This window comes from Scyliorhinus canicula, chromosome 20 (assembly GCF_902713615.1).
Source record: "Scyliorhinus canicula chromosome 20, sScyCan1.1, whole genome shotgun sequence".
In the NCBI taxonomy this organism is placed as follows: domain Eukaryota; kingdom Metazoa; phylum Chordata; class Chondrichthyes; order Carcharhiniformes; family Scyliorhinidae; genus Scyliorhinus; species Scyliorhinus canicula.
Window position 1 is genome coordinate 22129894 of NC_052165.1, and position 21842 is coordinate 22151735.

Genomic DNA, 21842 nt, shown 5'->3' on the forward strand with positions numbered 1-21842 from the left:
AATTACTAACCCTAAGTGACAGATGGATCTGTACACAGTGAGGCTGAGGGCCAGGTTACCATTCGTTAAGTGTTGGGGAGTTTAACAGCGGATCAATTGCCCAACAATCTGTGCTGAAAGGAAAGGTCATGGCATTTCTCTTGGCCAATAGCTTTTTCACCCACCAGCCCCCTCCCCACCCCCTGATATTTTTGTTCATTTCACAAACCACCATCACATCATGGGATTTCGCAAATGCAAATCGCACGATTGATCGAGATTGCCGTTGCAGTTGGATGTAGTTCTGCAGTGATCCCGTTGCATGGAGAAAAAAGTGTTTCTCTGACACTTTTTAGTCCGTCTTAACAGCGAGGGTGACTTCCAGCCACGCTTTCCAAAGTGCATCAGACATTGATGGTTGAATTTCCCACCTGGTTAATGAGAACGGAGTGAGGTGAGGCTGGACAGGTAAAAGCCACCTCTCCTCTCCGAGACTGCCAATGCTATTCCTATCACACAAACCTGCAGCTGCGGTACCTTTAACATCGCGCGAAACAATTCCCCCCCATTCCCCGCTGGTGCTGGAGACCTTGCTGAAATGCAAGCAGCGGCTGGACAAGTTGACCTTACCTTGCTAACCTCGGCTAAACTTTTAGTAATTCCTTCAGGCAGGACCTCTGCGACCAACATTTCCCGGACAGCCGCCTTCACATCTAAAATTCCATTCCACTGATAGCTCACTCATTAATCGTGACACTCTGAATGCCGGAGATGCCGAGTGTGTGGCTTGGCACAGTCCCGCGCCGAGGGAAACTAAAAGTTCCTCACCTGTTTCAAAAAAAACAACACTTTCAAAAACAACAAAGGCGTTTTTTGTTTTGGCCAGAAAACTTTCCCAGTACAACCCGTTCAAAATCACGTTTTTAATTGGGAAAGCAAAGAATGCAAATATTGTTCACCCTCCTCCTCCTCTCCAATGCACTCCTGGGACTTAACGTTGAAAGAATCGCATTTGAATTTAACAGCGAGCGCCGGTGTTGAGCAATGACACTGGAATGTTTGAGTTACTCTTCATGGCTTTAACTGCACCATGATACTGTAATTCAACAATCGAAAGTTTACCTTCAGTACAGCAGAATGTTTCACCAAATAATTTGGCACACTGGGTTTATTTTTCCTGATACATGTTGGGAACTTCACTTGTTTCACGCCTTAAGTTCTGGTTGTCAAATCAAGTCATTTTTTGGGGGGAAAATTAATCCTGTGTATGTGTTTGTTGTTGGTTACCGAAATGAAAGTTCTTGGCAGCCAGAGTTTGTGCTCTGGTCGCTATCCAGTGACCCCTGCTGGAAGATACGGGTGTGTGGATTTTGGGTGAGAACTGAAGCTGGCTGTGTCCTGATGCCTATGGCAACAGTTAGGTAGCTGGCTCTGCTTCCAGGTACATCCTACCTGGGGCCAGGGCTCTGCTCAGACGAAGGAAGTTCTGGGCCTAGAAATAAATGCTCGATTAGATGAGGCCAGGCAACAATTTGAAGTAGGTTGAACACCGATATGGTCCCCCCCCACCCGATCCCAATGATTAGAATAGAATCCCTACAGTGCAGAAGGAGGCCCATTCGGCCCATCGAATGCCAAACCAGCTGCTTCCATCCTGCCCTTCATTCGGCGGGCAACAAGCCAAGATGTGGCAATGCATTCCAACTGTTAAGTATTGAAGTTAGAATGCACTGTGACTTCATAAAGCATGCTTAGGAATCTACACTCTTACAGTCAACAATGATTTTTTATTTGTGTCACAAGTGTGCTTACATTACACTGTAATGAAGTTACTGTGAAAATCCCCTAGTCGCCACATTCCGGCGCCTGTTTGGGTACACAGATGAAGAATTCAGAATGTCCAATTCACCTAACGAGCACGTCTTTCAGGACGTGCAGACTCCACACAGACAGTGACCCAAGCCGGGTCCCTGGGGCTGTGGAGAAACAGTGTTAACCACTGTGCTACCATTCTGCCAAATGCAATACGCAATAACTTCCAAACAATATGTGAATGTTCACTTAATTGTACAATATACAGGTGAAGCCACACCTATGTGTAAAATAGCTTAATAAAACCCTTAAGAAGTGTTAAGAAGTGGAAACATATAATCTCACTTTTGTACATCAAACCGAGAGCATCATGAAATAAATATTCCTTTTTTTCAATTAAGGGGCAATTTAGTGTGGCCAATCCACCTACCCTGTATCATAGATTATCATAGAATTTACAGTGCACAAGGAGGCCATTCGGCCCATCGAGTCTGCACCGGCTCTTGGAAAGAGCACCCTACCCAAGGTAAATAACTCCACCCTATCCCCATAACCCAGTAACCCCACCCAACACTAAGGGCAATTTTGGACACTTAAGGGCAATTTAACAGGGCCAATCCACCTAACCTGCACATCTTTGGACTATGGGAGGAAACCGGAGCACCCGGAGGAAACCCACGCACACACGGGGAGGATGTGCAAACTTCGCACAGACAGTGACCCAAGCCGGGAATTGAACCTGGGACCCTGGAGCTGTGAAGCAATTGTGCTATCCACAATGCTACCGTGCTGCCCTACCTGTATATTTTGGGTTGAGGGAATGAGATCCAGGCAGAAACGGGAAGAATGTGCAAACTCCACATGGACAGTGACCTGGGACTGGAATCGAACCCGGGTACTCGGTGTCATGAGGCAGCAGTGCTAACCACCATGCCACCTTCTGAAATGAATATTCTTAAGTGCATCACGCACTATGTTGTATCTCCCAGGGGCAAAGTGGTCAGGCACCAATCATGTCAATTATCTCACATACCGCAATGCATGTTAGCACATTGAAGCCTTTCGTTCCAGGCCCCCCTTCACCTAGAATTAGTGCCATCCATTCCATGAATTCTCACTTAGTGTGCTGGCAGGAGCTTGAGACTGCAGCAGCCAATTAAGATAAGGCATTCCTCCTACAGGAAAAGACAGCACTCAGCATCAGGGGTTAAAAAATGTTAAAAATCCAAAATGTAACACCACATGGAGAAGAAGCAATAGCAATCTTTGGTTTCAACTCTGGGCTGGAAGATGGGCATTGAGATTTGGGAGTGACTGCCCTTTTATGGATTCATTAGAATGCAAATCTATAATTGACAACAACAACTTGCATTTATCATAGAATCCCTACAGTTCAGAAAGAGGCCATTCAGCCCAGTCTGCACCGACCCTCTAAAAGAGCACCCCACTCAGGCCCAATCCCCCACCCTATTCCCGTAACCCCACCTAGGGGCAATTTAGCACAGCCAATCTACTCAACCTGCACATTTTTGGACTGTGGGAGGAAACCGGAGCACCCGGAGAAACCCACGCAGACACGGGGAGAAAGTGCAAACTCCACACAGACAGTCACCCAAAGTTGAAATTGAACCCGGGTCCCTGGCACTATGAGGCAGCAGTGCCAACCGCTGTACCACTGTGCCACAATTAGCATAGCAAAATGTCCCAAGGTGCTTCAGAGGTGTGTAATCAGACAAATACCAGCGCCTGCCTACCCACATTCAACATCTCCCTTTCCACAGCTCAGACGTACCAGCTTAAGGGGTTTCAGACAAGACAGATGAGGAACTATCATTGATAAGATACAGAGCACAAGAGTTACAGTATGAGTGATTACAAAGTCAGGCCACTTGGCCCAACATGCCAGTGTTTATGGTTCTTGCGTGCCGACCTAACCAGTAAACATAATTTCCGTTTGACACCTCGTCGATAACGTATCTGTTTTATAAAGTCAGTGTTTGATTGGAAACCTGAGTTGAACTGGATTTAATTTAGTTTGACTGTTTTTCTCTTAGTGAAGAGGAACCTGGAGGTTACACTGTGCTCACTTGTATCACATCAGCAGTCAGTCTGGAGCTGTAAGAGACAAAGGTGAGCCAGACACTCTGTGACATCTAATTAAGGACCATGTTTCAATGTTCTGCTTTATACAGTGGACTAGCACAGGAGAAGGGTCTTTTTTGTTTGCAACATTTCAAGGAGCAATTGATTGCTGGTTTAGTTCACTCAGCTAAATCACTGGCTTGTAAAAGCAGACCAAGCAGGCCAGCAGCACGGTTCGATTCCCATACCAGCCTCCCCGGACAGGCGCCGGAATGTGGCGACTAGGGGCTTTTCACAGTAACTTCATTGAAGCCTACTCGTGACAATAAGTGATTTTCATTCATTTCAAGTCGGCAAGTTACTGTTTGTCTTTGCTAGTGCTCATTAGTCTGTTTAATATTCAATAAATTTGATGAGTGCTTTACAGCCAAAATTATGTTCATTCTTCCGCTTATCCAAGATGAGGAAACCATGCGAACGCAATTGACATGTCCATGAATTCTGATTGCAGTGATGAGAATTCTCTGCCTGGTGCTTGGTTCAAACCCTTTATCTGGATATTGGGCAAGTTAAGACATGCTCAACTGATGCTTCACAATATAGAGAATGGGGTTTGCTCATGGGAGTGGTCTTTGGTGCTGAACCAGAGGAATACTTCCAATATTAAAAAAAGCAAAGCAATAACAACTCCTCATTCCATTCTGATATCTTGAATTCCACAGGCGCATCTGAGAACATTAATTAAGCTTTAAACATATACGGTTGAAAATTTACTCCGTTATGCATGTGCTAACATGAAAGCATATGACATGATTCGCCATCACTGGAGGGATAAAAAGCAACTGAGTTCTAAAGAAAGCCTTCTTTCTTTAGATAACTGTGTGCTAATTTTGGTAGGTAACCATACAATTGCCTGAAGAGTAAAATCCCACACACACATTCTAAAACTTGAGCTTGTCACGCAAAATATGTCCTGCTTGGAACAAATTGTGATGTGAAAAATGATTTGTACTTAACCGATATGACTCACATTCCGATTAATCATAATTGACTTGAAGGCTTATATGTTGAAGTAATAAAGATTCACAAAGCATGTTTCAGTAAAGGTTTCTGGCTATGCGCCTTACATCAGATCGCTCACTGCAAATACGATTTGATTTAGAAATGAAAAAAATTGGATGCTCAAAAATGCTGAGGGTGAAATTCCTCTGCGGCATCAGCGTTTTAAAGTTGGTTTATGACATTTCAGTTCCTATATTAATCTCATATTTATCTCCCCAATCTCTACTTTGTTTTCTGTAAAATTATTGAAAAGTGGAATGAAAAATGAAAATCGCTTATTGCCACAAGTAGGCTTCAAATGAAGTTACTGTGAAAAGCCCCTCGTCGCCACATTCCGGCACCTGTTCGGGGAGGCTGGTACGGGAACTGAACCGTGCTGCTGGCCTGCCTTAGTCCGCTAAGCCAGCCCCTGCAGTGAATGGGAATCAGTGCTTTCTACTTCCTCGCTTGCTGTTGATGAGAACTTTCAAATCTGCTCAGCCTGATTGACGACTTCCCTCTGCCTGGAGGCCAGAAATGTCCCCGAGCTGGGGCCAGAATGAACACTGTGGGAAATAGGTGCCATTCGGCTTTGTAGACAGCTTTCTTTTTAATTGGTACTTAAGGAGTGTGGGAGTGCTGAACACTTTATTTTAATGAACCCATCTCCTTGGAGGCAGACTTTGCATCCTCTGCGATTCCAAATCTTCACCTCCTTAGGCTTTTGCCCCAGCGCAGATTAATCTTCTTGGGACTCACAGAGAACTTTGTTCATTGAGGCAGAGGTTCCCAAACCCTGTTCCATTGATATTTTTCCCCGCGGTCCGCAAAGTGATTGAGTAGTGGCGGGATGTGGACTTGGTGTGAGCTGGGAGGCACAAGTGGAAAGCAGCTGCCACACGTGCAATGCAGAGTTGGCCGGTTGTCTTACCAAGGAGGGGAGAGGGTGGTGGAGGAGAACGGAGAGCAGTGCAAAGATTGGCAGGTAGATCTAGAGATAGCAAGGCTGCTTCTGGGTGTCAGGCGAGTGCAGCCTTGTCCAAGAGACGGGAGATTTGTAAAAACAAATTGAAGTACTGCCTCCTGTGTAAGTGAGAAGCAGGCACACCCATCTGCGAGGAAATGCCTCTTTCCTGAAAAGCATTCAAGTCATCTATAGAGGGTGTTGACGCCCATACCAGTACTGATGGAAAGCTGTTCAACCTTGCCTGCCGGAGATCCAAAAAAGGTATGCCAAGTCTTCATCAGCGAATTGCTCAATGCCAACGATGCAGCACTGGCATTCCATGCCATCAAACACTCCAGCGGCAAATTGACAGACTCTGACATCTGTAAAAATTTTACTTTAACCATCAGCATCAGCAAGACAATGTCATGGCCCAGGACATTGCCATACCACTAATTATCAACACTGACAATGTGACACTGGAGGTTGTTGATCGCTTCCGATACCTAGGCTTCACAATCTGTCACTCTGTGCCAAAATCATGCATCACAAAGGCTGGAGTTATTATGTCCAAGCTGAGTAAATGAATGTGGAACAACAGCAATATGAGTGAGTAAACCAAACTGAGAGCCGACCATGCCTGAGTGCTCAGCGTATTCCTCTACAGTGGTGAGAACTGGACAGAATATGCCAGGCAGGAGAATAGGCTGAACCGGTTGCACCTTGCTGTCTCAGGCATATTCTGGGCGTCTCTTATCAGTACAAAGCCACTCACTCAGAGTCCTGCAGCATGCAGTTGACACGCAATCATTGCTTAGCCAACATTATCTGCGCTAGCTTCGACATGTTCATGAAAGGATGGGCGATGGATTTATCCTGCCACTGATAGCAGGGGGTTTAATTTAAACTGCTCTGATTTCTCCTCTCACCATCTCTCCATTAACAGAAAGGTGTTTTGATATTGCTTTCCCCCTTTATGAGCGGTGACAGATTTCCCAACTTCTTGGTTGTAATCCAATTTCTATGCAAACACACATCGGGTAAACTCAGCGGGTTAGTTTATTTGCACACACTCAAACATGACAGGAGGAAGTGTAGCCACCTGGGTTGGCCACTTCCCGAGTTTAAAATGGAGATTCGCAAAGAATGCAGGGAAAATTGGACAGTATGAGAAAATGAGCAGTTTGCAGAGCTCTTCTGTATATTCGAGTTGCAGAAAGCAGACAGCATTGAAACCAGCAATCTGAATATTAATGAGCGATTCCCGGGCACAATGGTAATAATCAAGAATAGCCAAAGCAAAGCTAGACTCCTCGGCGCCAGCAGGAGTCCAAGACAAAAGAGACTAACGAGCACCCAAGGAACGCCAAGCGATCAGGGAACAGCCCCAGTATTGGGGAATTCAAACCGATCGATTGGTACGTGATCCAATCGATTGGAGTCAGGTACGGGGTCCGCCCAAAGCCCCTGGGGCCTATAAAAGACAGGTCCCAAGTTCAATTCGCTCTCTTGGCAGTTTCTCTCGATAGACTTCTCCGCAGGGTCACGCAGCAGACTGAAACAACACTTGACCCTTAACTGCCTTGCAGCTGCACCACCAAGTAAGTGTCCAGTCAACGCATGCTACGAGATAGGCGCTCCTGACCCTTAGTCCATACCAGTTGGAAGCCTGCAGCCTAGGATCGAACAAAAGGCCATTGTTCCCTGACCCAGTGGGTTCCTTTTCCAAAGATAAGTATTGGCCTGTAGCGGTAGAGGTAGTCTAGTTTCATAGTGTTTATGCATGAGTAGTGATTAACTGTGTATATAATAAACGTGTTTTGATTTGAACCTTACTAACTGGTGTACTGAGTTATTGATCAGCACTTGAACTTGAACCTTGTGGTGGTATCATAAAGATACCTGGCGACTCTAGCGCAAGGTAATACAACTGTGCCAATTGAGTGTAAAGCACACTCACCAAAACAGGGTCACAATGTAGCCTCCCTTTCACTCATATAATAAAAGAGGGGCATAGAGAAACACTGATTTACAGGGCAAGGATCACAGAGTAAGAAATTATTGCTTTGTGTGAATCCAGAGTCTGGAATCGAAGACCAATGGTCTATTCCTTCACATGCTGGCAGGCTGAAAACTGATGCTGGATTGTTCACTTTTCCAGTAGCGATGACTTCCATAATGAGATATCAATAATTTCTTACTCTGTGATCAGGGCCGGCCCTAGGGTTGCTGGCGCCCCGGGCAACCTGAACTTCAGCGCCCTTGGGGGGGCGGGGCCAAGGCGTGGGGGCGGGGCCGAGGCGGGGGGGGGGGCGAGGCGGGGCCGAGGCGGGGGGGCGGGGCCGGGGAGAACGGAGGGGGGGCGGCCGAAGCGGGGGGGGGGGCGGCCGGAGGGGGAGGCGGAGGGGGCCGCCCTGGGGGAGGGCGGCCGCCGCGCATGCGCTGGTTGGCACCGGCCCAACTGCGCATGCGCGGGACCCGAGTCTCTGGCGCCCCCTAACACATGGCGCCCCGGGCGACTGCCCGAGTTGCCGGTACTTTGGGCCGGCCCTGTCTGTGATCCTTGCCCTGTAAATCAGTGTTTCTCTATGCGCCTCTTTTATTATATGAGTGAAAGCGAGGCTACATTGTGACCCTCCTCCCATGTTTGAGTGTGTGCAAATAAACTAACCCGCTGAGTTTACCCGATGTGTGTTTACATAGAAATTGGATTACAACCAAGAGGTTGGGAAATCTGTCACCGATCATAATGAGATAGGCATTCAGAGGTGAATTAGCCTTGTAGGAAATGGTATAGATATTCTGAAGTTCCAGTACAATGTAAATGGGGCCAGGCATACAAATCTGGACAGGACTCCATTTCTAAGCTGTTCCTTGGTAGGTGGGAGAAGGCAGACTGGTTTGCAGTACAGCGAAACAGTATAACTGGTTTTCCCAGCTAGGTGGGGCAGGGGGTGGGGGGCTTATCACCTATATCCCACATCCCCACTTTGGCTTTGACAAAGGATGAGCATTTCTTTGTCTAGGTTCCTGAGATTGTTAAAGTTTCAACCATTAAGAATTTGAATTGTGGCTTTCGGGTGTTTGTCCTAACTGACCTGTACAAGCTGATGGACAGACCTGGCTTATGAAATGTAGATGGCCATTGTATAATTTTCAATAAATTTAGGCTCTGCAGCCCATAGGGACATTTGCATACCTTCAGAGATAACGAGGTGTCAGCTTCTCTGGTACTGCCTGTGGTAGGGGCCCGCCAAATTTCAGGGTTAGGCTCTGGAGGTTTTACTGGAATCCAGGCCAAGTAGCAAGGCAGCGCAGAGGTTGGGGAGGACGGAGAGCCGGAAGCCGCTGAACTCTACACCCTGAATGGTGAGGGTGGCGACGCAGGACACCTGGATCTCCACGGAGTGGGAGATTCTTTGGTTAGCGGGGTGTACCGCGAGGGAGCAGCACCTTACCGTATCAGGGTGGATGAAGCACTCAGTGCTCCCGGAGTCCAGAAGGCAGGATATCTCGTGCCTGTCGACCTTCACCTTTGTCGACGCGGTTGCGAGGTTGTGCGGTTGGGATTGGTCGATCGTGACCGAGGCGAGACGCGGCTGGTCATCGGCAGTTGCAGGCGATGAGCGGCCTGATGAGGTGCCCGATGGGCAGGGGTCCTGAGGCGGGTAAGATGGTGGCGTCCACGAGCCGCATTTCTCCTATGGTAGGCACGATGACAGCGCCCATTGGTTCTGAGGCAAGCAAGATGGCGGTGCCCTCGGGCTGCACGTGTCCTGTGGCAGGTAGGATGGCAGCGTCCATTGGTTCTGAGGCAAGCGAGATGGTGGCACCCACGGGCCGCACATGTAGTGGGTGGAGCAAGATGGCGGAGCCCATGGGCCACACGTGTCGTGGGTGGAGCAAGATGGCGGCGCCCATGGGCCGCACGTGGTCTGAGGAGAGGAAGATGGCGGCGCCCACTGGCCGCACGTGGGGGGTGCAGGGACAATAGCGGCGATTGAGCGGGCCTGGCACACTGCAGCAAAATGTCCCTTCTTGCCACAGGCCTTGCAGAGTGCGCTCCGCGCCGGGCAGCGCTGCCGGGCATGTTTTGTCTGTCCGCAGAAGTAGCAGTTGGGTCCCCCGGGGTTGGTTAGCTGCCGCACGGCGCAGGCGTGGGGTTGGCTGGAGGCGGTCGCTGATGGGGTCCACGATGGGGTGGCCGCTGGCGGGGTCCACGATGCACGGGGGGGGGGGTGTGTGCGGTCGGGGGCATAAGCCTGTACGTTGCGTGAGGCGACCGTGAATAAGAGCGCTAGTTTCTTAGTCGCCGCGAGGTCAAGCGCGACCCTATGCCCGTAATGAACGCGTCTCTCATTAGCAGGTTTGAATGTTCAGTGGTTGAAATGGCCTGGCAGTCACAATCTCTCACTTGGCGAGCAAAGCACGCCAGAAATCTTCCACAGAGTCACCGGGAAGTTGGTGCCGCGTGGACAGGATGTGCCTGGCATAGATCTTGTTGGTCTGCTGGGCGTAATTCTCCTTCAGTAGCGCATGGCCTCTGCATAGGTAGGCGCGTCCTGGACGAAGGGGAAGACGTTGGTGCTCAGCCGCATGTAAAGAATCTGGAGCTTCTGTGCTTCTGAGATTGGGTCTGGCGCAGACCCAGTGTATGCTTCAAAGCAAGCTAGCCAATGTGCAAAGTCCTTTTTGGCGTTGTCTGCTTGAGGATGCAGCTGCAGACAATCCGGCTTGATGCGGGGGTCCATCTCTGAAAAACCTCTGTGTAATAAATTGATGCACTATCAATTACGACAAGACGAGATTAGAATGTAATCGAGGCTTTATTCAGCAGCTGCCGAAATGGCTGCTGTTCGGAGAGCACACACATTTATACTCCGCCTACTGGGCGGAGGCTGCAGGCAGGGATCTACCCCCGTACCTGTAGTACAGGGAACTTACTGTAATACCCATATATACAATATAATACAACAGTGGTGACTACCACACTCCAGAATGTTCCTTTAGTTCAGAGTCACAAGTAGTCATGGCTTCAGCCTTTTTATAATTTAAAACATTTTTTTTAGAGGACCCAATTATTTTTCTTTTCCAATGAAGGGACAATTTAGTGTGGCTAATCCACCTAACCAGCACATAGATCATAGGTCATAGAATTTACAGTGCAGAAGGAGGCCATTCGGCCCATCGAGTCTGCACCGGCTCTTGGAAAGAGCTGCCTACCCAAGGTCAACACCTCCACCCTATCCCCATAACCCAGTAACCTCACCCAACACTAAGGGCAATTTTGGACACTAAGGGCAATTTATCATGGCCAATCCACCTAACCTGCACATCTTTGGACTGTGGGAGGAAACCGGAGCACCCTGAGGAAACCCACGCACACACGGGGAGGATGTGCAGACTCCGCACAGAGAGTGACCCAAGCCGGAATCGAACCTGGGACCCTGGAGCTGTGAAGCCATTGTGCTGTCCACAATGCTACCCTGCTGCCCTTTGGGTTGTGGGGGTAAAACCCACGCAGACAAGGGGAGAATGTGCAAACCACACGGACAGTACCCCAGAGCCGCGATTCGAACCCGGGTCCTCAGTGCCGCAGTCCAAGTGCTAACCACGGCGCCATGTGCCACCCTCTTTTTATAGTTTTTGCCCAGTTTTTGTGCATTTTAGAAATTAGCCAGGGGAATATCTATATATTTTCTAAAAATATAAGAGTGTGAGATTTTAACCCCTGACTATACCAAAAGACCTTGGTGAGTTGGCCACTTTTTCATGACCTCCTGATTAGCCGTACCTCTGCTACAAGAGCACCTGCAAGCAAGATATGAAGATGTTGGCTATTGACACTGGCAATTGAGAGACAGTCAACTGATGGCTGTGACCTCTGAAAACTGCATTTTTGGAAGCGCTTTGGAAGAGGTGAGCAAAGAGGAAATGTTCAACTGAGTGAGAAGGAGATCCAGAGAAAACAGAATGAATCATGCACCTACTCAGCCCACTATCTTTCTCTGCAGTAAACGTGACAGAGAACTCCATGCTGGAGTAGGATTTCTGAGCCAGACAAAGCAATGCTTAACACAGCATCAGCAAAAACCATTGTCTTTTAAGACTGAGGCTGCCACTTCCATTATTACTTTGATATTATGAATATCATGAAGTATAACTTAGAATGGGGTTCCATGGTTATTAATCCATCTGAAAATGAAATTCAACAAAAATGTTTGTGAACCGCTACGCTAAGGCAACCTGCAATCTGATTCCACTTATAGTTTCTACAAGGCACCGAGTCTAAGTTTTTATCATGTACCAAATTGAGGCATTAAATTAATTTGTGTTATTTTACAAATTAAAAATACATGTGGATAGCACAATCGCTTCACAGCTCCAGGGTCCCAGGTTCGATTCCGGCTTGGGTCACTCTCTGTGCGGAGTCTGCACATCCTCCCCGTGTGTGCGTGGGTTTCCTCCGGGTGCTCCGGTTTCCTCCCACAGTCCAAAGATGTGCAGGTTAGGTGGATTGGCCATGATAAATTGCCCTTAGTGTTGGGTGGGGTTATTGGGTTATGGGGATAGGGTGGAGGTGTTGACCTTGGGTAGGGTGCTCATTCCAAGAGCCGGTGCAGACTCGATGGGCTGAATAGCCTCCTTCTGCACTGTAAATTCTATGTAATACCATTCTCACACAATCATTAGAATCTTTCCAAGGGCCGGTGCAGACGTGATAGGCTGAGTGGCCTCCTTCTGCACTGATTCTATGAAATTCTATGATGGTTCTATAATTCTATTCTATGATTCTATGATCCCAGCTCCCAGAACTTTTAAATCTCTATTTGTAGCAATGTATGCATGTCTTTTGTCTTTAATTCCAATACTCATTTTCAGAAGAGTTCCGAGGAACAGTCCATGTCACATGCTTCTCTCTTCCTTAACTTCCCCATCAGATGTTTAAATGTCTTTGAGTTTCCTGGAAATATCTGCAAGTTTAATCCAGCCATCAAAATGCAGATTAATCTTAAAATGCCTTTTTTTTGTATTGCTGATAATGTTTCATTTCCCAGTGGATTATGCATTGTTCTGGAATAAGATCCTCCTGATTGGATTGGTGCATTAAACCAGCCTGCAATGTCAAAAAGAGCAATAATGATCTCCCAGGCAAGTCGGGATCATTTGGCCATCTTTAGGTTACTTAGTTCAGAACAACACCTGCCTTAGATTCTAATTTATACTTATAAATACTTATATAGATGGCTAGACTCTCTGCCATCTAAATTACTACAGTGACTTGACGACAGAAGCTGTCACAGGCGAATAATGAAAACGCAAGCAAAGGCGCAACAGAATAAATAAATCATTTGTTTCATTGTAACGTGTCAAACAATATTGCTGTTCTTTTTTCTTTCAAATAAACCTCCTGAGCTTTTCACTCTGGGCCACTATGACTGAATTTTGATTCAACTTTGATCGCAACTGCAAATTTAATGTTTCCAATAATCATTTTTCACCTCTCTGATGAATCTTTCCTGCCGCCTGAGGTAAGAGCAGTGCTCCGAAAGCTAGTGTTTGAAACAAACATGTTGGACTTTAACCTGGTGTTGTAAGACTTCTTACTGTGCCCACCCCAGTCCAACGCCGGCATCTCCACATCTTGGCTTTAGGAGCTTGGAACCAATTCTATGTTGAGCATTCTGATAGGAAATGGGTTTATAGAGTGTTCCTGCCGCAGAGATATGTGTAATCATAACATATCAGTAATTTAATCATGCAATTCATGCTCTGCATGATTCTCCAATCCATGCTAGCAGTGTTAATTCACAACATGGATTCCTGAGTCTGGAAGTTCACAACAGTCCAGAGTACTATTGATGTTTAATGAACCAGCCCAGCTCATAGATGGGACCTCAAAAGTCATTGAGTGATGAAGCACATTTCTATTTGGTAACAGTGACCCAGTAATCCCAAAGCTCTAACAGTTCAGGCGATTGTGGTTGATCAAACAGCAGAATCTTACACCTCTCGGAGCTCGGTGCTGTTAAGACAACACCTGTTGTACTCCTATGCACACAAGGGGGTTGCATAGGTCTGTGCACTTAGTGTTTAAATTCTCTGGGTCTAGATTTTATAAGGCTAGGACGGCGTCTCCACCGAGTAGCTCAAAGAAATGTTGTTTATTTACAATATACAACATATACAACACATACATTATATACAACACATAGTATACCACAACTGGGCATGCCTTGTCAGTGGCTAACAGAAAACAAAGAACAATACAGCAGAAGAACAGGCCCTTCGGCCCTCCAAGCCTGCGCCGATCACGTATCCTATCTAACTGGCCCGCTATATATACACTACAACTATACATTATTTAGAGGTCCCCCGATGCTCGTATTCTGTAAGTTAATTGTCCCCAGCCCATAAGAAACTTGTGGGTTATAACACTAGGTAAAAGGATGTTTCCCAAAAGGACAGAGTCCTAATAAGGAGAAATGGAGATTCTTCTTTTAAGACATTTTCTGCAGCTTGTTTTGAAGATTTTAAAAACTGTTTGTGGCTTTCTGTAAGTGATGTCTACTGAGCTAATGGAAAAAAAGAAAATCTTAACATTTCAAGCTGTTTGTCATCTGTGAAACTGGTAAAGATTGCTGTGTTTTCAATACAAGGCCAGAGAACCGCACAAACCTCACAAACAGCATAAATGTTCATTGTACAATCATCCATTGAGCACCTCAGGTAATTGATTAATTGGATGTTTAAGTTTAATTGGATACCCATTGTGAATGGATTTCTAGGAATATCAGATTGGATTTATAGATTATTTAGAATGACAAGGGAAGTATTGATTTAACAACCCCCATTTGTGCTATTTTGTTTAGCTGCAATTGCCACTGACTGAAGTCCAAATTAAATTCCTAGAGGTTCAATAACCCATCAAGCAATTGCTCGGTAATAGGAGCTACAATTAATGTTGCACACAAATAGGACTAATACAACTGGATTTGTTAAGCGAAGCATTAAAAATTGTTTTGAAAATCTCAGTAATTATTAGGACTGACGAACAAGCTTAATTTGCAATCTGCTACACTTCATTACATTTTAAAACAAATTACTCACCGATATCATTATTATCAAGCCCCATTCCAAATGGTGATTTGATCTTGAAAGAATCTTTCAAGAAGTACATTAAAATTATGTTGCAGATTTTTGTTCACCTTGAGGGATTTTTCATTCATCAAGGTCTGGAGGTCAGGTCTGCCCAAGGTGCCAGGTAGCAAAACTCCTACCTGAACCCAACAATGTATGAGGTGTCCCTGCTTCTGTAAGGATGTCCCCACTACTGCTACAACCACACCAACCTCGGAGCAGGACACGGACCGCATTGTCAGTGTCCATGGCCTGAAACATTTATGCGCCTGGCTGCTTCCAGGTTGCAGCTGGAATTTGCAATATCTCCTGCTGATGTATGACCACATGCAATGTGAATCATGCAGGTTAATGTCTGGTATGCTGGTAGCAGTAATTCTGCGGTTGTATGAGCTGCACTTCAGCCACCAAGTCTGACCAAAGGTTGGCTATAGGGTGACAAAGGCTGTCCGCTGATGGCACATCTGATAACTCTATTGCACAATCCATGCTCTCCAATGCAGCATGCACGAAAGACAAGCTGTTACACAAAATGTGACAGCGCAGACCAATAGCATGCCGAAACAATGTTTCTGTTGCCTTCAGCATTCTGGAGGAGCCCTTCAATATTCAGCAGTGCAGCTGTCAAGATTTGTCATTGTCTGCGGTATGCTACATACCCTTACCAACATGAGGGGCCAGCCTTTGCCACCAGCCATAGAGCGAGCAGCTGAGGAACAGCACCATCAAGCTGAAGAGGAGAAAGAGGAAGGGAGAAGGAAACCCTCACAGCTCCATTATTTCCTGGTCTCCCGATGCAAAACTCATCCGAGTACGATATTAGTAACGGCAGCAAAAATCCGCACTTATTTCCGATACTTTGTGAGATTCTCTGGCCTCCTGTGGCATATTTCTCGGCAGCGAGATGCGGCTTCTGGTCCTGTCACTGTCAATGGAATTTGCCATTAACTCCACCCCACACCGCCGGGAAACTCACAGCAGGGGTATGTCATCGAAAGGTGCAGGAGATCCCACCAGCATCAACATCCAGAAGATCTCACCCTTTACCTCCCTTCTGCCACTAATCGTATCCACATGGCCACAATGCAAAATTCAAACCCAGCAGAACATAAACATTCAAACCCAAATTTATAAAAGAAAGTCTGCCATACAAAAGTCATCCAATCATCCTTGTGCATTCCTTTAGTGTCTGTCAACTTGGTCTGCTTTAGTGTTGCTGTGCAGTGCTACTCAATAACTGCAGCATATCTGGTGGAAGGCTGTTGACTTTCACTGGTGAAGACTACAGATGATCTTGGAGGAAAACCTCAGGCCTAAGATTAGGCTGCATCACCTTGCCATGGATGGTAGTGTCTGGGCAGGCTGCTGGCAGGCAACAGCAAGAGTACAGGTGGAGTGAGAGTGGTGGGAGAATAAATGCTGTCATTCTGAGAGATGAGAGCAGGTAGGTGCTTTATGAGGGTATTTCCCCCCACTGAGGTGGTGCATCAGCAATCGTAGTGACCCGTTGGTGGAAGGACCTGCATGCCCTGATGTCTTGTTGAGCACAAGCCAAGAGGGCAGCAGTTTCACGCTGCATGGCACCAAATTGGGTGCATGACCACAGTTTGAGCTTCCACTTCTGCTCTTGCTACTTGTGCTGTCAGCCATCAGACAGTCCATAATGATTGGGTCCATGAGTGTGCGATTGGTATTAGTCATCACTTCCATACTGTACAAGGATGGGCAGAAGATTCTTTGAAACGCCCTTTGCAAAGATGGTGCTGTTCTCCATGCTCCTTGACACTGGAATGCAAGTATTTTGTTGTGCACACCTATCAGAATTCTGCAAAAGGTTGTTGCATGAAAGTCCTTCACAGCAGAACCAACGTATGACCTTGCCCTCTGGTGAAAGCACCTCCACTATCCTTACAGTCTGCCCTGGTGGCGAGTCTACAACTGCTGGGTTTCTCACCACATGTATATTTCACCTCTAACCTACCCTGTAAGCTATGCACATTATCGGTACCCGAATTGGCATTTGTGAGTGAGGATGCTGTGTTATTCTTATTCTCTTCTTGATGTTCCTGCACTGCTTGGTCATGTATCTGAAAAGAAAAAAAGCACAGAGTAAGATTGCGATGTGGGGAGTAGGAGGGAAAGAAAAAGCACTATCTCCAGCTTACAAATCAGAAGAAAGTGTGGAGTGAGGGGAAATGGGATGTAGAAAGGGTTACCTCTGAGAAAACCACCTTCAACAGCTTTAGCGCTCCAGTGGGCATGCCCTTAGCAATCTGCATCCTAATATTGACCAGCACTGTCTCCTCTATGGTGTTTAGGACATGACATGAATGTGCACCATCCCCATCTGGTTAACTCCTGCGGCCTTGAGTTGCACCAGCTTGTCCTTCAAGAGAGGGAAGTGTGTCAGTGAGTACTGTCGGTGATGTAGCTGTCATGTTTGAGTAGCTTGCAGTGTGTGTAAGTTGTGGATGTGAGGACTGCTGTAGTGCTAAGTGTGCAAAGGTAAAAGTCCTGACTTATAATGATGATTGTTTGTTGAATTGTGTAGTGCCTGAGATGAGTGGTTCAGTTGGTGGGATATAGCAATTGAAGTTTAATGTATTCACCATGTCCACGCATGTGAGGTCACTAAATGTCTTGCGACACTACATTCTGGTCCTCTGGGCTTAACTCCTGACATTGTCCTCCATGGCTATGAGCATGTACCTGGAGATCCTCCATGTAGGGGCTGTTTAGCACAGGGCTAGATCGTTGGCTTTGAAAGCAGACCAACAGCACGGTTCGATTCCCATAACAGCCTCCCCGAACAGGCGCCGGAATGTGGCGACTAGGGGCTTTTCACAGTAACTTCATTGAAGCCTACTCGTGACAATAAGCGATTTTCATTTCATTCATTTTCATGCCCTTCAGATACAGTTACACTTCTTCTACTTTCCTCCTCCTCAAACAAGGCCTTCAGGGCAGTGTCTGAAAAACTTTGGAGCACCCGTCTCACCACTTCACTTTTTGGCATGATTGCTAGTACCTGCTCCAACAATGCATCTTCTTTTTACTGAATGCAGGCTCATTTTAAGCAGAGCGGAATATCTTTAATTGTGCTAGAAAGTTACAATTGTAGACTCCCTGCTGATGTGGGAAATGAAGAAACTGCACAGTTAGCACTGCCTGGGCACACCAATCATTCAAAAGAGCAGGCCACATGATGTTAGCCTGCTTCCACATTGTCAGTCATGTGCCACAATACTATTACGATCCCTGTCGAGACCGATGACTTTTAAAGAGAAATCTGAATTCTCAGTGACTAATGTGGAGGATCATTCAGCCAGATTTCATTTTATAAGAAGTTTACTGTAAAAAACAAACTAAAATCAATTCTACTAAACATTTCTCAATAGACAACTATTAAGCGAAACAAAAAAAATACCCTATAATAGTTTATGAACATAGCTTATAATCGTACCTCATGGTTACACATTACACTACACTCTCAGCAGATATGTACTCTTGTTATAAAGCTGCAAATTCATCCTGGCAGTCTTCTCTTTGTTACACTAGCATAAGTCTTCCAGGGTCCTTCAAAATTCCCCCGACTCTAGCCTCCTGAGCACAATCAAATAGACTTCCCGCAGCAAGGCACCAACTGGCAACACTTGGTCTTTAAATTTCTTCATAGGCCATCCCTTCAAATGGGGGTGGTCATTGTGTCATTATGATGTCATGCGAGATTACCTTTAAGAAATGGGTGTTTATAAATGGGTGTGTATATAAATATCTGTATCGAGTGTACCTTTAAGAAATGGGTGTTTATTATTGCAGTGATGTCAGAGTGTGGGTGTAGCTCGGCTGTCTGTCAGCTTTTTACTTTCCTTTTAGGCTGTTTGCTGCAGGGTGTGTTTTAGTTTCATTTTCAGAGCTGGATAGCTGCAGTCACACTCTCTCTCTGTAATCTAAAAACAGTAAATTGATCCTTTGGTGATTTAAAACTAATAACTGCTCTCAGTGGTGACTTTAACCTGATGTGCTTCTGTTAAAGGTTTTGTTTTTAAGTCTTATGGATGTTGAAAGGAAACCTTAAAGGATTACTTAGTGTTGTCGTGTTTGGGGGTTGTATTTGAATTAATGGTTGCTAAGATGTTCACTGTATATTTTAAAAAGGTTAACTTGAGTTCATAGAAAAAACATTGTTTTCCTTTAAAAATCCTTTTCCATTTCTGTTGTACCACACCTGTAGAGTGGGCCGTGTGCTCCCCATACTACAATCTATTAAAAGTTATGGGTCAGGTGAACTCCATGATACACTTTGGGGTTCTCTAAACCCTGGCCCATAACAATGATGATATTGTATCTTGTGTTGCTTACTGAAAATGAAATGAAAAATGAAAATCACTTATTGTCACGAGTAGGCTTCAATTAAGTTACTGTGAAAAGCCCCTAGTCGCCACATTCCGGCACCTGTCCGGGGAGGCTGATATGGGAATCGAACCGTGCTGCTGGCCTACTTAGTCTTCTTTAAAAGCCAGCGATTTAGCCCAGTGAGCTAAATCAGCCCCTGTACTAGGTACAAGGAACCAATTGATTAAAAGGGGTTGGATAAACACATTGAAGGTTCAGTGATTAAGACCTGGCACAAGAGAGCAGTTATACACAAGTATAAAGCTTGAAGACATCAGAGCTGTGTGTGTGGTCTTTTCAAAGCAAAGGTGAAACTGAAACAGGATAACATGTCACATTTTCCTTCTAGTAAAGTTATGCTGATATCCCTTAAAGACATATTATAACAATGGTCTGCTGGCAATGTCACTCGACTGGCAATCCACAGGCCCAGGCTAACATTCTGGGGACATGGGTTTGAATCCCATTGGTCTGACCTACATGTGACTCCAGACTCACAGCAATGTTGTTGACTCTTAACTACAATTTGAAATGGCTTAGCAAGCCACTCAGTTGTATCAAACCACTATGCAGTCCAAAAGGAATGAAACCAGAAGGACCACCCGGCATTGATCTAGGCACTGGAAACAACAAAGTCACATCTCTGTTGACATGAAAAGCCCTCCTTACTCACAAAGGGGGCCAGTGTCATAATTTGGAGAGCTCTCTCACAGACTAGTCAGGCAACAGCCTGACGTAGTCATAGTGACAGAATCAAATCATACAGACGGTGTCCCAGACACCACCATCACCATCCTTGGGTATGTCCTGTTTCCCCTGCAGGATGAAGCCAGCAGATGCGGCAGGTGCCACAGCGATAGGGAGACCTCAACATTAATTCTGTTCACAACATAAAGTCTCATGGCCAGACATGAGGAAAGAAACTTCCTCCTGGTTAACACCTAACCTCCCCCACTCCCCAGTCTACCTGTCACAGATGCATCTGCCCATGATAGTATTGCTAGGAGTGACCACTGCACAAACTTATGGAGACAAAGACCTGTCTTCATATTCAGGATTCCCTCCATTATTTTATGGGGACTACCAAATAGGATAGATTTTGGATCTAGCAACACAAAACTTGTTTGCATTTATGAGGCACTGTGGGCCAAGCAGAAATGTACTCAACCACCATCTGTAACATCATGATGAGGCATATCCTCCACTCTTCCATTACCATCAAGCCAGGGGACCAACCCTGGTTCCATGAAGAGTGCAGGAGGGCATACCTAGAGCAGCACCAGTCATACCTAAAAATGAGGGGCGGGATTCTCCTTTCCTGAGACTAGGTGTTGCCACCAGAGCACAATTCGTTGACTTTCACGACAGCAAAACCGGCGCAGAACCTGGACCAATTCAGCAACTGTGGAAGGGCTAGCACAGTGCGGAATTCACCGGGTCAGTGATTGACACTGGGAGGCTGACAAGCTGCAGCCACATGTACACATTACAATCACCACACATACTCACCCCAGCCAACAGGATGGCACTGGTTGCGCTGGAGCTAGCTAATACTGCTGATGGATTGGCTGGGGCCAGAGGGCACCTAAGGGGCTGGCTTTGGGTGCACACCTACACGACCCATGGCCTTAGGTTCACAGTGGGCTGATAGCAGCATGCGCAGCTGCATGGTTGCCTTGCCGGCTGCGGCAATGGTGCTCCATGCCCGTCCACCCTGCCTCCGCAGCCCACCTCCTGGCCACCCCCACTATTCCCCCTAGCCCTGGCAGAAGCCCCCCGGCCAGCGGCACAGCCATCAGCAAACTATGGTGATGTTGGACACTTTCCATAACCCCTCTCCCTCCCTCAGTAACCACAACGCCGGTTTCACGATTTTTAAAAGCACAAGTGAACCGTGCGGTTTGGAACTCGGCCCATCGGGGGCAGAGCTACACGGAGGCCCCGGAGAATACCAGGTCGGGCCCGCCAATGATATGCAAAGGGTGTTTACAGTATGTGCATTCCGGAACACATTGACGCCGTTGTTGAGATGACGGAGAATTGCGATTTGGCGTCAAATCAGTGTCTGCTATGATTTTGGTGTCGGAACCTATTATCTGCCCCATCGCATTTTGTGATTTCGGCATCAGCCAACGGAGAATCCTGCCCTAAGTGTCAACCGAGTGAAGCATACTTCACAACCAAAAGCAACATGCAATACACAGAGCTCAGCGATCCCACAACCAATTGGTCAGACCGAAGCTCTGCAGTCCTGTCACATCCAGTCATGAACGATGCTGGACAATTAGACACCTGTTCGAAGGAGGCAGCTCCATCAATATCCCTGTCCTCAATGACGGGGGAGCCCAGCACATCTGTGGAAAAGAGAAGGCTGAAGCATTTGCAACAATCTTCGGTCAGCCCTGCCGAGTGGATGATCCATCTTAGCCTACTTCGGAGGTCCCCA

General features: G+C 46.5%; 1 protein-coding gene across 6 annotated transcripts in view; it reads right to left on the reverse strand.

The window, feature by feature from the left end:
- Positions 1-18655, reverse strand: part of LOC119955143 (ras association domain-containing protein 9-like) — a 47544-nt gene extending 28889 nt beyond the window's left edge. For 3 of the 6 annotated variants that reach the window (XR_005458392.1, XM_038781062.1, XM_038781063.1), the window contains exons 1-2: positions 1102-1488; positions 610-807 (exon numbers count right to left, since the gene is read on the reverse strand). The gene's annotated coding sequence lies outside the window, so the exon portion shown is untranslated. Of the gene's footprint in view, positions 1-609; positions 808-1101; positions 1489-1579; positions 1660-2824; positions 2954-16982; positions 17089-18464 lie in introns of those variants that run through there. The other 3 variants (XM_038781064.1, XM_038781066.1, XM_038781065.1) reach the window with 3 other exon arrangements.
- Between the last annotated feature and the right edge of the window lie 3187 nt (positions 18656-21842).